This window comes from Passer montanus, unplaced genomic scaffold (genome assembly GCF_014805655.1).
Source record: "Passer montanus isolate IOZ18808 unplaced genomic scaffold, ASM1480565v1 scaffold38, whole genome shotgun sequence".
Lineage (NCBI taxonomy): Eukaryota > Metazoa > Chordata > Aves > Passeriformes > Passeridae > Passer > Passer montanus.
In genome coordinates, this window is record NW_024368596.1 from 7,505,122 (window position 1) to 7,520,585 (window position 15,464).

The 15,464-nt window shown below is 39.8% G+C and overlaps 1 protein-coding gene and 1 long non-coding RNA gene across 8 annotated transcripts in view; both read left to right on the forward strand.

Annotated features, from left to right (window-relative positions):
- The window catches only part of IL1RAPL2 (interleukin 1 receptor accessory protein like 2), a 339,847-nt gene that overhangs the window by 249,787 nt on the left and 74,596 nt on the right, over window positions 1–15,464 (forward strand). The gene's annotated exons all lie outside the window — the stretch shown is intronic.
- LOC120506272 overlaps window positions 10,293–15,464 on the forward strand; it is a 33,949-nt gene continuing 28,777 nt past the window's right edge. Inside the window, exon 1 of the long non-coding RNA XR_005628469.1 lies at window positions 10,293–10,340. This is a non-coding gene — a long non-coding RNA (uncharacterized LOC120506272). The remainder of the gene's footprint in view (window positions 10,341–15,464) is intronic.

A 15,464-nucleotide genomic window follows, 5' to 3' on the forward strand; every position in this document is an offset into this window, starting at 1 on the left:
CATGTCCTACTGCCTTATTCTGTCTGTGTGTCACAAATTCAGGTCTGAGTGATCTGAATGGCAGAGCAGAGGGAAGGTGGGACTAAAGGCAGAGAAGACCTGTGGGTAGTGTCCCTTCCACCCCAACACCACCAAAAATTTGTTTCCCTCCATCCCCAGTTCTCTCTATGTTGCACCTTCATCTTATAGCCCTGTACTGTTGCTGTCTGGAGGAGCAAGCTCCTACCTTCACTGCTGTCTCCACACCTTCTCCCAGTCATCCATGGCTCTTCACTGCATCCACCTCCTCCCACAGATAAGCTGGGAGATCCCTGTTCTTCCCATGGGTGGACCAAACCTCACACATTGTTCCCCTCCCTTCACCAGGTTTCAGACTTGCTGTGTGAATCACTCCAGATTTGGTGCTGGAAAATCATCTCCTCCCAGCAGTGCAGACTCATATACAAAAAGCTTTGTGTTTCTGCACAGAAATACATAAAGGAGCAGTTTTCACTAGGAAATGAAGAGAAACTGAGGGGCTGGACTTTAGGACCTGCCTTCCTTTGCAGCACAAAGGATACAGCTCCACAGCTGTACGTGCCTGTAGGAAAAGAGGCAGGATTTACATCTATTGCAATCATTCTGTACTAATCTGCAGGGAATATTAGAGACAAATTGTCTGACATTTAGGTTTAGAAGTCGTTCCCTAAATACCCAAAGTGTATTACTGCTAATGCTTTGATGCTAATTCGGTCTGTTGTTAATATCCCTGCTTCTTTCGGGGATAACGGTGAAATGCTGCACTTCAGAGACCCGGGCTGGGATCTGTGGTTCAGCTGGTGTAAATCCACAGTTGTTTTGCCTTTTGTATGATTAATCCAGGTTTTCATCTGTGGAACAGTGCAGTTCATTGGCACACTTCTTTCTTTTGTTTTAATGGACTTGGAAAGACAAGCCGAATTCTGACTGCTGATCCGTGGTTTTTACACCCATTGGGATCCATGGGATTGGACAGATATGTCAGATATTAAGATTTAGCACTTTCCAATTTTTTTTGTACTTCTATAAACTATTTATTGCTTATGTTGGGTTCAATAGATATTAGGTCAGTATATGCTCTTAGGGTAACATGAGTCTGCCTGTATAGAAAAAATTGATTAATTGGTGTCAGACAGACACTCTTTCAGTTAGTTTTGAAACAGCAATACTATATATCCATCTGTTGTCTTCTTTTTGTTCCAAGAAAGTGGTTAAGAGGAAACACTTCAGTATATCCTGACTTAGAGTTGTCCCAAGGGCACACTCATCCAAGTGATGATTGAGGAATGCCTCCAATCACCTTGCTCCAGTAAATCTTCCTCTGAAAGTGGTGACTGTAGTGTGGGGGTGTCCAGCACATGGACCTGTAGCATTTCATTAGGATTAAACTGCCATCAACCAGTGCAACCATCATTTCAGCTGCCACAGACATGCAGCTGTGCTGAGCTTGGCTAAAGGATCGCTTGTTTGGTTTCTCAATTTGGTTTCTCAATTTACTTCATTTGACTGGTGTCTGGGAAATGGGCACAAATTTGTTTGTGCACAAATGAAGTTCAGCCCATGAACAAGCACTAGAAAAGATGGTCTTGGTGGAGAGCAGGGGCTTAGAGCTGTTAGTAAGAGTTTGGGGCTTTTTTCTGCCATAACTCTCCTGACCTTGACCAGGGCTCTGTCCTCATTTAAGGTGAGGATATTGCTTCTCTAGTTTTCAGGAATGTTGTGACAATAAAATCACCTTGTATTGGGAAAGTGCTCCAAGAAGGGCAAAGAAGGTGTACAGATAGAAAAAGCTTTGACCTGGATTTTTGCCTCAGGGACCTTGCCTTTTTGGGCTCTGAGCCTGACTGCAAACATAGAGACATTTAACTTCACCATCCACAGACATATGCTATTGTGCATTGAAAGTCAGACAATATTAATGTTCCAGAAAACAGAACCACAGGGCAAAGTTTGCACCATTTTCCATGCTTGTTGGAAGCACTGTCACTGGAAGAAATTCATGTGCTGCCATTTTACATTCCCTCTACAGTGTTTGTCATGTGAATGAGTTATTAAGCTGTGAATGCCTCATATATTCTGTAAATTACAGAGTAGAAACATTCAGCACTACTATTTTGACCTTTTCAGCATTCTGTGATTTGCTGGGCATGCCATTCCACATCTTTTGTTTACGGCCTCACTAAAATGTAGGGATGGAGCTGAGTGGGCAAACAGTCAAAATATACGGGGCTGGGAAAGGTCAGGGTCATGCATCACAGCACTGCTGTTCAGTGGACAGGGAAGATTAAAATCTAGACTAAGTGTTCTCATGACTTTTTCCTCCTTCACTGAAAAATAATAGAAAATTGTATTTTGTAATCTGTTCCGAAGGCAGCAATGCAGAAAATGAAGACTGATGGTATAATTCTTATTTCTTAAAATTTCAATACCGTAATGTCATGATCTTAGAGGCTGTGAAAATCAAAGCTGTCATAGTCTTTCAAAAGAAGTGAAATGGAATTCCACTCACCAAATCTTTGCTTCATTTAATCCACGTTTGATAAATGTTGCTCTTACCTTCATCCTCAATACCCTTGTGCTTGTCTCCATCCTGCAGAAACAAATAGTTTGTATTAGGTAATTGAACTTCGACCATTAGAACGAGATTGAGCTACAGTTTTCGTGTTAGATATTGCAATCCAATGAAGACCAAATGAAAGACAGTCAAAACAAGGCTTCTCTTGAAATTAAGAGATATTTTTATTACCTTCTGAAGACACATGTTATGTGACTTCCCAGAACCCCTAATCAGATGGAAAGTAAAAAATAGAGGAAGCAGTAATCTGAGGAAAGGCAGCAGAGGTGCTCTGATTTCTACCATGGTTTTTTAGTTTATAACAAGCCACATGGTGAATGATGACTGCAACTTTCTGCAACTGAGTAGGTTTTTATTATCTGCTTATACTATATGAGAAGGTTACTCATTTTAACATTCTTGGCTCTAGTCCCATGAATAAGTGAATATAATTAGTCATGAAAACATCCATGGAGATCTCATTGATGCACAGTCAGGTGTGCAGTTACTTCAGCTCACAGGAGCCTAAACACATTCTTCAGCAATGTTTTATATATACTCTAATACAAATTTCACTTATGGTCTTGTACACTGCATTAATTAAAAGGCCTAAGAAAATTTCATTTTATATCCAGCAGAGCTGAAAATTTAAGTAAGCTGAATATGCTACTGCTTTAGTGTCAGTGATGAAGTTTGTAAATGGTGCTACGTGCTTTCCTGGCCAAATGTGATGTAACCATTTGCAAACCCAAATTGTTTTTCACATTTCTGTGATCAAGCTCAGTGGTTTGACTTGAGAATTTAAATACTTAGGATGCAGTAATTTTAATTTTAAGAAGGAAAACAACTGATGTTTTAAGTGTCCTTTTTCATTACTAGTGAGATGATTAAATATTAGCAAGCACTCTGTTCTCTGAATTTTGTCTCTCTTTATGAAGGAAAAGACTGTCCATGTGGATGTTTCCTTGGATACATCCTCTGAATGCTTCTAGCAAAATAGTGTGATTTGACACACTATTTTGAATAGCATATTGTCAAGTCCTCAATATGCAGTTTGAAAAGTGAAACTGTTATGATTGGGCAGGCTGATAAAATCAGGATTTCTGTTTCCCAATCACATTACTGTAAGCTCTTTTTAATGATTTCTGCATCTGTTTTGATGAATTTGAAATCCAGTTTATAGATAATATTCTGCAGCCTGTCATTCAAATTGTTGATATTAAAAAACATTGCAGGCAGAAAACTGCTTTGCTGTAACATTTGAGCACTGCCCCAATGAAGTGAATGCATATAGAGTAGGCAGAGCATTTCATTTGTAAGGGCAGTGTGTACTTGTGGTTTAGTTTTACTAGAATTCACCTGCCTTCCCTGTTTAACTCACTTTGGAAACTGAGTTAAAGAGACTGCACTGTGTGCAATGAGGAATCTGCTTTACTGAGGATCACTGACCGAGTGCTTTTATTTAGGACTGTGGTTTAACTTTTCTAAATATCACCTGGCATAGTGAGTGGTGTGTAGTTATCAAGTTGTTATTCACCCTGTGGGCACAGTGCCTCTGAGAGGGGATCTGTAGCATTTGAGCAGTTTTTCTGAGGCAGGCAAGCATGCTGCTTCTCTCCATGTCAGGATTTTCCGTGTCTCACAATTCAGCTCATACCTTCACAGCCTAACCTCTCTTGTGTGAAATGCCTCCTCAGTCAGAAGACTCTTAAACAAACTCGTGATTCCAAACACCTGAATTTTTTAATGTCACTTGGGAGTCATCAGTCATAGTTTTGCCTGTAAAAAAGGCAAAAAAATGCCAGGAAATCCACAAGTGAATCACAGCACTGTAGTGTGTAACAACGAGTGTGGGTGCCTCAGGTTAGTGGAATGGCTTTTTGAGGAGATATCAGTAAATCCTCCCTGGGAGTTTGCAAGCATCTTGTTTTCTGTGATGATTTTGTATTAGAATGTTGGTTCTCACCTGTCTTGTACAACACCTGTCTTGTGCCAGCTACGTAGTGAGGTGTTCTACTAACATTTCACCAAAACTGACCATGCAGATTAATTTTTTTTCTGTGATATAAGACTCTCCTGTTACTAACCTGTAAATATTGGTGTATCTGCTTCGTTTTATTTCCTCTCCCATAGTTATTTACCATACAGTCTCAAGCACTGAAATCCCTGTCAGAGTTTCCATTAATCTTGTTTCTAAGGCCACATTAGTTAAAATTACAAATATCTTTTGATTGAGAGAGCTTTGGCAAATTTCTAGTGCAAACAGTATTTTTGAATTGCGATTCTGTTATCGTACATAATCATGTAAAAATTAAATCAGGTTCAGAAATATCAATTTAAGCATTCAGGGTGATGTTATCAGAAGTTTTGTTTATGTCAACTTCTGGCACAGCAAAAATTGGGTGACAAATGAGAGTAGTTGAGTGTCTACATTATGAACAGAGATGCTAAAACAGCATTGACACATCTAGGCCCGGTCTAGCTCACTGTGTTCTGTTACAGTACAAGCCAAAGAAACTTCTGTCTGGCAAGGCTATGTTGGGTCACATGAAGAAACACCCATCATTAATGTTTTACAAATAATTAGAATAATTGTTGTCTTTTATTGGGTCAAAAAAATATGACCTGATATGTTTGGAATGGTATTCTATGTTACTGCCACCGTGGCATGCCTTTTAAAGAAAAGGTGCAATGATGTGAATTCCCAAACTGAAGCCTGCTGCCCATGGCATCCAAGTGATGACACTTCAGACACACCTGGAATTCAAGAATCTGTGGGAATGATGTCTCCTGCAGGAAAGGATGCATGACCTTATAGTGACAGTGTAGTGTTCCTGCTCTGACATGAGCCTAATTTCATTCTGAGGAGTCATTGCTCTCCTTGTGTTCCTGTTTCTCATGGCATGAATAGGATGTATTTTGTCTAAATCTTTGGGAATTTTGGAAGTGTGCGAGGAGTTTGCTTGCTGGGTTTTGTTGTTGTTCTTCTAATGGAAACCAGAGAAGCATTTTTAAGCAGGTTTTGGGAGATTTTTTGACGACACAATAATGAATGATTATGAGATCAAAAGTGGGCAGCAGAACAGCTGGCATGAGTAAAAACTTGGTTTTAGTTTGGTTTTTTTTTGCTATATCTCTGATTGAAATCACCAGTTTTCAAAGCTGATGCTGACTCTGTTGAATCTAATTTAGTTCCTGCATCAACTCAGTTGAAGCTAAGCGTAACTGGGAAGGGAACCAATGTTCTCTAGCAGGATGTCACATCTGCAGTGTCAGACACGTGAGTCCCCACAAACACCTGTTTTAATAAACAGCCAATTTGCTAATTCTCAGTTATGCCCACAAATAGCATCTGTTTCTGGCCAGTTGTCTACCTGAATATAGCATCCTTTTAATCAGTGAAAGCCTCTGTTGCATAACTAGTCTGACTCATTTTCTACCCAGAGATGGGAATTACCCACTCTGCTCTCTGCCCTTAATATCCTTGAGGGAATTGGTGGAAAATAGAAAGTCTGCTGGAACAGTTCCACCCTCCCTTCCAAGCAAATAAAGCTGTCAGGGCTTTGATATGTACATAAAAATAAATGCATTTTTAGAGCTGGGTGTTATTAAAATACCACATTGGCTGAACAATAATTAGTGATGGACCAGTGGAGCACCCAGGGCATTCCCACAGTGGATGTTGCTTTAATGATGGCTTAAAACAATTTTCCAGACATTTACAGTGAGGTTGGACACTGCTGAGAAAGAAACATAAACACCTTTCTGGTACCTGGAAGCCAGCACCATGCTGTCAGCTGGAAGGAGCCTGGACAGCTGATCCAAGCAAACCTGGTGTCCCACACTTCCACTGTGCTAAATATGTGCCTCACACTCTTGGTCCATGCACTTTGAAAAGAGCCTGGCATAAGGGCACAGGAAAGACTTACTGTTCTTCCTCAGGCAAATTTTGTATCTTTAGACTGAAATTCTGTGTCTAGTAATAAATTCTCTGTATAAAGGCTGTGTGTACAGCCTTACAGTGCCAATAAAGGAGTAAATAAAACTGTAGCACTATATATAATCTCTAAATAATTTCCTGTCTTCTCCTTTGAAGGAACCAACCTCGTGGGAGGAATTGTGGTGATAGGGCTAATCCTTTTCTCTTCCTGCCATGCCCCATTACTAACTATAGAGATGCAGCAGCAGTGCATTCAGGTATTAAACTGTTTTATTGCTTTTCTTATTTAAACATTCCTAATGGGATTACAACAGAGGCCATTGCACTTAGACAGGAATAAAGCAACTTCTGACCTCTGCCCATGCATGTAGGAAATAATATATTGTCTGCAGTTATTGCAAGTAGTAAATTCATGATACAAATGATCCAGCAGGAGTGAGGGACTAGAGAGACAAAGCAATAAGATAGCCAGATTTTGCAGTTTTAGCCTTTCAGGAGCAGCATAGCAGCTGACCATGTACCCAATACAACAACCTGAAACAGTACAGTAATATAGCCAGGGAGTATTAACTCTTTAACCCAGCGTAAGGGAAGCCATGACTTAAACCTCGACGTAAAATTTTGTAAGCCAACTTGTGCTGCTTGTTAGCAAAAGACTAAATCTATCATCCTCCATGGTAATTCTGTCCAGCAGATTGTATTAAATGGAAAATTACCTCAGTGAAAGTCAATTCAAACTGCTTGTGGCTTGAATTATATTTTATAGAAATCAAGTTGCTCAAAGTGCAGCAGAACACAATGTGGTTCTGTGGCCCCTGATTAAAAAAAGTGATGGATTATTCACTTATGATACATTTTCAAAAAGAAGTATTCGTGCAGTACAAATTGTCTGATTAGGGAGAGATGAAGCAACCAGTTTCTTAAACTTCTTCTGTAACTGAGCAACCAGCAATGGTAGATGTTTATGTTTTGAGTCCATAATGCACCCTGACAAGGGAGTTCACTGGATGGAGGTAGGCAGAAATAAAATCAAAATTGAATAAAAACAACTGAAGCCCAGGGACAAAATTGCAACATTCTATTTTTATTTTTGAGACAAATGGCCTCACTGGGGTTTTCTGAATGTCTCTCACTGAAGTTGCATATTAAGTACCTTGAAAGCAAACGATGCAGTACAGGAGGGAGTTGGCTACTTGCTGTGCACTGAGCAGAGATTTCTCATTTCATCCATCATTCACAAAGTGCTGCAGTACTTCCAGAACTACTGAACTTATCTAACATAGGGTGGAATAAGAGCAAGAGCTCCATTTGCAATGTGTGCCCTGCTCTGAACTGAATGTAATTGCTGGGTTTAGTCCTATAGAATATTGTGTGGCTGTGCACTCTGCTTACTAGGATACATGGAATTATTGGCTCTCAGAAATCAAGAATTGGTTATTTATAAATCACAAGACTGGCTTATATATCAGACTCAAGGGGCTTTTTGCCTTTTGTTTTCTGTAAATGTAGATTGCTCTCTACCTGTAAGTACATCATTAGAACTGCACTTTAAGAACTGCTATCCAGTTTCTCCATTTCCCACAGTGTATCCCATAGAGCTTATGTTAATGGATTTATGGCTTTCCAGATCATCCCACATCTGACTATCCACACAACAGAGAGCAGGCTGTATAATAATTTACTCAGAGTAGCAGTAAAAAATGCAGCTAAGTCTTGCTAGCTTACTAAGAGTTAGCCAGCCTTGGGAGCTAGGGATGGGTGAGCTGATCTCTCAGGACCCTTCCTGGTTCAGCATCCACTGTGTTAGGATTTAAGCTGGAGATTTTAAAAAGCTTGAGGCTCTTGGTAAAATCCCAAGATGTTGGTTAATTTGGCAGTGTACCTCTTCTCGCTTTCTGTTCACCACTTCATTGCAGTTAATTTAAATATTATAATCAAATTATTAAAATAGATTCCATTTGTCAACTTCTTTAATACACTTCTGATCTTTGCTGTTGAAATGTATCAATGTGTGTGGTTGGAGAGGTAGAATCATCTGTAGTGCCCAAAATTATGGAATTGTAGAATAGTTTGGGTTGGAAGGGACTTTTAAATATCATCTAGTTCATCACTCCTACAATGAGGAGGGATGTCTTCAACTAGACCAGGTCACCCAGAGCCCTGTCCAACCTGACTGAGTATTTCCAGGGGCAGGGTTGAGGCCATGCTCAGTCTGGCAGCCACAGCAGGCTCTTACACCTGCAGCAATTCCATCAGTCCCTGTAGTTTGCTCTCAGTCAGTGTGTGCCCAGTCCCTGCATTGTTTAGGTTACTGACAGACAGAGCTTTGGCTGCTTTGGTGGTTGAAGAAAGAATCTACAAATTGAGATTTCTTTGGGGGTTGCAGAGAAGGGAACTGTGAGGACTACATTATACATATCCCCTTTTTTTTGCCTCTTCTTGGAGGAGACTTTGGGGACTATGTCACAGACTGGTTTCCACCACTGATGTGAAGTACCTTTTAAAAAAGCTTTGTAGCACTTGCAGCCGATTGCAGCAGACATTGTTTTATGTTTTCGTGTCTGGCTGACTCCAGCTGTCACATCAACCTGAGCCTTTAAAATCATTATTCCACGTGGATTTTGTGCTCCCCTATTAGGACAGTGTCTGTACAAACCCAAAGCACGTGCAGCAAGGTTACTTCAAGATTTATTTTACAGCAATTTCATTTCTCTGGATGCCTCGTGAGATTAAAGTCAAACTTAAAAGAATCATTTTCCAAAAGAGAAAGCAAACAATGATTTAGATAGTCCATACCCCATCATTCACCATTCAAGCTTGGAACAATGGCAGTATTATGTCACTGTCTTAAGTGTGAATGTTGCCTCTAAATTTGTATTTTCTAAAGATGGAAAGTGAAGCAGTCTTTCTCTGATAAAGGCTGGTTGTCTTTGATATCATAGATAAATGCTTTGATAGTTACGTTTTAATTGCTTTATTGCCAAAAATTTTCAATGAAGCCATAAAAGAGAAAAAAAAAAAGATCAGCCTAATTGTCTCAAGATGGATATGTAATGCATAAATCTCTTGTTTAATGGATCTAGTAATAGACCACCTGTTTCAGTTGCCTTTTCCCATTCAGAATGTGAATGAATGATTCTCTCAGATGTTCACAAAGAGAAAACACAATTGCACCATCAAAAAGTCAGTGATTTTTCTTTTTACTTTTTTTTTTTCTTGAGGTTTGTTCTTGTTCTGTGTATCAGCCAACCTTGGTACATTTAACCTTGGGAAAATAAAACCCTTTGGTGTGATGTGTGAAGCTTCATGCATTTTTGTTTTCCAGTTGTGTTTCAAATGAGAAGAATAGAGAGCCAGCACATTAATAAAACATTGCCAAATCCCCAGAGACTCAGGCCTGAGTTACAAGTATTCCTTCATGATGTGGTCCATGTATATTCCCCAGTATGGATACCACTCCTCTTGCCCAGTTCTGTGTCTTTTGGCATTGGCATTACTTGTCTCTGGTAGGATTATTTGAGTTGAGGGTATTTGAGCTCCACAGCCTGGGAGCTTTATGGGCTTAAATTCAACCTGGTCTATATAAGAGAAATCTGGTGGGAATGATTTACCTGATGGAAGTGCTAAAATCAATGTTTATCACCTGTTTAAGAGCAGATGAGGGAAGGAGGAGCCATCTGTCAGAAAGTTTGCAGCTTCTGAGAGAGCCTGGAAGCAGTTTCTGACAGATATGTATCCATCACTGCAGCCATGAAAGAGCAGGAAGAGGGATGGGGTGGTGTTTCTGCCGACCATGGTTTGCAGAGAGGAAGAAGGTGACTCCATGAGGTATTTCACTGTTAGTTGAAGGCTGGGAGGGCTCTTCCATGGTGTTGCATTTCATCCTCATTGTGGCAAGCTGGAAATCAGGCTTTATCAGCAATAAAACTTCCCCCTGAAGTACTCTATCCTTAGCAGAGGGTTTATATGTCAGCTTCATCCTGAGAAGCAGAGAGGAAAATCCAGAATCTCTGCTGTGTTCAACACAGTGACGCATGGCTTAGTCTGTGAGGTACATGTAGAGGGATCTGGAATTGGTGATGGAGAGCTCTTGTGTCTATTAGGCTGAAGTGTGTAACAAGAAGTGATTATGTTGTGTTGATACTATGAGTGTATCCCAGATTCACAGCACAGGCTTTCTCCAGGGGAGGTGATGAAAAAATGCAGCAGCTCATCAGCCTGTGGCTCTCCATCAGTGTCAGTTCCTCAGTCAGGAACTGGACTTTGCCCAATTCAAGATGTGCTGCTGTCTGACCTCCTCCTGTGGCTTCTGGAATGAGAGCTCAAAGTGGGAGATCAGAGGGCCCTTCTACCCCTCTCCTCTCCAAAAAGCCAGATGTCCAGTGTTAAACTCTTGAACCTGAAGTTCTGTAAGTGACTTGATTTTAAAACCCTTTCAAAGTCAGCAGGATCTGAGCCTTGGTACATAGCCAGAGTGAAATTTCTAGTCTGTAATTGTTAATTATGTGTGAATGCACCTTTATTTACTCTGTAGAGGACCAGTACATGAGAGAAAATAGCCTAGTTCAGGCTAACATGTGCTATTTCTAAAACTGGCCAGGGCAGAATGTGTTCAAGATGTAGATCCTAGAGTCCTGGAGATTGTCTTGCTCCAGAACAAAACAGAGCTCATATACCATAGGGCTCCCACCCCAAAATCTCTCCTGGACCTCCAGTTTTGTTTGCTGCAAGATAATTTGTAATAGTGGGGAATCTGGGAGATGCACCTGCGTGGCAAATGTATGATTTAAAAGTTTCAAGATTTTAAAAAATGGAAATAGTTATGCCAGCACACTCCCTGCTATATAGTTATGCTAATATAAAGGTATCTTATACTTCAAAATACTTTCTTGTTCTTAGTGTTGGTTGTCTGTGCCTGTATGTGCAGATTCTGAGGTAACAGATAGTTTTAATAAACCCCTGTGATAGTCAGATTTTACACAAAACAAATATCAGATTATGCTTACTTTTTATGCACCAACTCTATTCTGGTTTTATTTCTCTATAACTAAAGAGCTAAGCTCTAGTTACATATGCCTAAATGTCTGAAAAGAGGGAATTGATTCCAGAAGCTGTTGTTGTAATGCAGTTAGCTCTGATTTTTCTGCTAGAAAATTCCATTTGGAATCATGTTAAGGTAGGAGAGTAAAATAGACTGTGAAAGTTAGCTGTTTCTGGTGTTCAGAAGAGCCTGCTTTTTTCATCTATTCTCTATTTTATGAAGTAATAAGTCTAAACCCGAAGTTTTATTTAGCTATTCCCAAGGAAATGGAGGTGCATAGTCTGATTCTGCCTCCTACCAGAGAAAAGTAATATATAAAGCTCGTGGTTTGCCTAGGAGCCTGCAAAGCCCTATCCTGTTGAGTAAATCTCAAGTTTGGTCTGTACTACCTAAAGGATGAGTTCATAAATAGCTGTACCAGGGATGGACATGTTCATTGTACCTGATGGTTTTACCATCCTCTGCAGCTTCAGGCACTGACATACCCTGATAAAATGAAAACAGATGCTCATAGGTTTTTTATCTGTTCTTTCCCTGTTTAGTTCCCTGAATTTTAATTGTTGCATTTTAGGCTGTGACTTTTTTTAACATAGTGTAGTGTGTATGTATTCCATGTGTCTGGAGGCAATGTGCTTTTCTCCAACTTCTCAGAGATAAGGAGCCAAATTTTCAAAGGTATTGCAAATTACCAGGAAAATAGTAAATCTGGACATGATATTTTATCCAGGGCTGCTAATGACCCAATTTATTGTCTTCAAGTGAACTTTCCCCAAGGCAAGTTATGTTTTTCCAGCTAGTCCTCTCCTGCTTCCCATTGGTCCCATCTGTGGCAGAAAATGATGGAAACTTAGCAGAGCCATTGCTTTAATCACATATCTTGTCCCATTGCCTGCAATGTGCTGTCACTGGGTATTCAGACAAAAGAGCTAATTCATTATCACCAAGCTGTTGTTATTAAGAATAAATTCGAGCAATTATGCATTATGTAGACCCAGAACATTCTACAGCCATTGATGTACTCACCATGAATTGTATGATTCAACGGAGTTCTAAGGAAGAACCAGTTAGTGATGAGGAACTAAAGCTTAATAATTACGTACAATTAAATGTTTAACAATCTTGAAAGGGATTTCATAGAACCTGCAGCTCCAACCGTAAAGGCAATGACTGCTCAGCCATGTGCTCTTCATAGTTGTTGCTCTCTGTTCACTTCTATTTGCACAACTCTGTTTACCTGGATTAGTTTCCATGTGCTACACAGAGAAGGATTCACATAAAGAATTCATAATGCTGGTGTTAATACATCTAGATGTCTCAAAAAAAGCACAGTGATGTTTTAGGAACTATGAAGATGGGGATGGGGGTTTGTCCTTTTCCAGGGACTCTAAGAGTGTTCCGCACACAGGTTCTACTATCACTTAAACATTCTGTTAACAGCCTCTGAAAGGTAGGGAAATGAGAATAGAAGGAAGGAAAAAGCTGTCTGGGGGAAAAAAAAGTAATGTCAGAAAGGCAGGAGGAGAGAAACAGAAAGCTAGAGTAAGTTATCACCTCTCAGCAAGAAGAAAAGCAACATGAAAACATTCTGGTGGAGAGGAAAAGATCTTTTTAAAAGGAAAAAAGAAAAGAAAAAATGAGAGACTTAAGAAGTGTCTCTACCTAGCATCCAGCCTCAGGAGAGCTGTTCTAAAATTGAGGTATGTTAATAGGATACATTAATTCTCCTGACCAGTTACTCAGATGTATGTTTTATTAAACTCTGAATAATTTCCTCATTTTCTATTCCAACACTGGCATGTATGCTTCCCACTCCCTGAAACCAGCCAGGATTGCTTGGATACTGACAGAGATCCTGACTCCACTTCTGTTACATGTTTATGGTTAAGTGTGTGTGACTTTCAGTTAATCTGTACTGGCTGTATGTGAAGGGAAAAATCTGTACATCCACATGGATCTTCAGGACTAAACTGTGCCAAAAGCAGGGCAGCAAGTGTGTGTGATTGGATTATGTAACTCTTCCAAAGGAGTACAGATTCTGTCTCTAGTTCTTCACCCTGAATCATGCAGTATTGGAGTTATCATTAATTATCGCCAGTGAAGTTGAGCATATGGGCTTAAAAGAGTTCTAAATGGTTTTGTTTTCTCTTTTATTGTTACCCATCTGATACGTACAACCAGGCAGCATAAGGCACTTGATTCTCTTCACCAATCCCTTGTGTACAATATTGAAAGAATTCAAAGCAGTGCATATTTTAGCTGTCCTTTAGAGATGAATTACTGCTGTTTATGCTTCATGCAGACACTTGGAAAGAGATTTCTGCATATATATCATATTTTGCTTGCAAGTAAGTCTTTAAAGCCACAGTTACATGAGATTTAAATCTAAATTCTTCTGCATTTTTTTAAATCTGTGATGCGTTTTTAATTAGCTAACAACAGTAAATCTGAAGTGAATGAGGGAGGTATTATTAACTTAGCTTTTTAACCATTTCAAAATCATATCTTAAGTGGAGAAAAAAGTCAAGATTCAGAGAAATGTCCTTCCAAGTAGATGTGCCCACAACCCTATAAACAATTTGTGTAAGAGTCCAGGTGTTCTTCTCACCCTTATTTAGACTGAGATTTCAGTGTTGAAGCTGAAATATTGGACCTGTAGAAGGGAAAGTTAAGGCTGCTACTAATGGAATAAACATTTTATTTCACTGCCTGTGTAGCCATACAGACAAGTGAGCCACAGAATTCTGCTTTTGGGCAGAGTAGTTCAGCATACACACCCTCATCCCTGTCTCACATGCATATCTTCATCTCTATATGCTGTGCCTTGGGAAGTTCTGCATTCATATATTGCAGTTCTACAATATAGTTAACAACTCTCCTTTCCTCTTCCCTCATTTTCTTAAGTGCAGTGATTAAGGAAGCTATGTAGATAAATCACAAAAAAATATCTTCTGTCCCTCTGCCTTCATAGGGAGCCTTTTTTTTCTTCTTGTGTACAGTATTGTGTTATCTGCATCTTTTCCTTACTGTAATCTCTTTTTCTGTCTCACTTATTAAAAATTCTGACTTTCAAACAGCTACATAAATTTATTTAAACATCTCCTGACTCAATAAAAAAGCAAGGAAGGGATTAAATTGAACATTCAAGCTTCATTCCATCGTCTCACAAAAGTGTTCAGATAAACTATGAAATAAATCTTTCTGTCCTGTCAGGTCATTTCAATAGCTCTGATATTATTTATGGCCTCATCTATATAATCCTCACTCAGAAGTAATCGGGAAGTTCCCTTCAGTCAGCTTGCATGATCTTTAGAAGTGGAAAGTGCAAATGCTTTTGCTTAACTTCAGCTCAGATAAGAGACAGGATCGCAGTAGTAGGAGTGCATGGTTATTCTCAAACCATACTAATGTTCAATTAAATGAAAAATTCCGGAGGTGCTTCACCCCATTTCAGTTCTGTAGTAACACTGCTGGCAGTGGGCTGCTGCTGCATGAGCTTTTCTAGAAAAGGATTCTGATTTCCACTGTAGTCGTGGTGCTGTGGGAGAAGAGGTCCATTGGGAATGTGTGGCTCCCTGTTTGCTTTGAGCTGTGAGATTTCTACGGGCTTGGGGAAGGGAGGGTGAATTTGGTTTGCTTTTACTGTATGAGCAAGTTTTTTTGAGGGAGAGGCATAGTTTCAGAGCAGCTGAGAATCCAGAGGACAGTGTAAGGGAAAGGAGAACAGCCTCAGAAATCTGGCCCATTTATTTTTGACCTTTACTGTTGGTGCCTTCTAACCCAGACTTGGGTTTAACCAGAGGCCAGTGTTTGATTTTCACCCAAAAGGTGACATCCATCCACACACCCCAGAGGAAGCTTGTGCCAAAATCAGCTGCTGACCTCCCCATCCCCTGCAGGCTTCTCATGGGAGG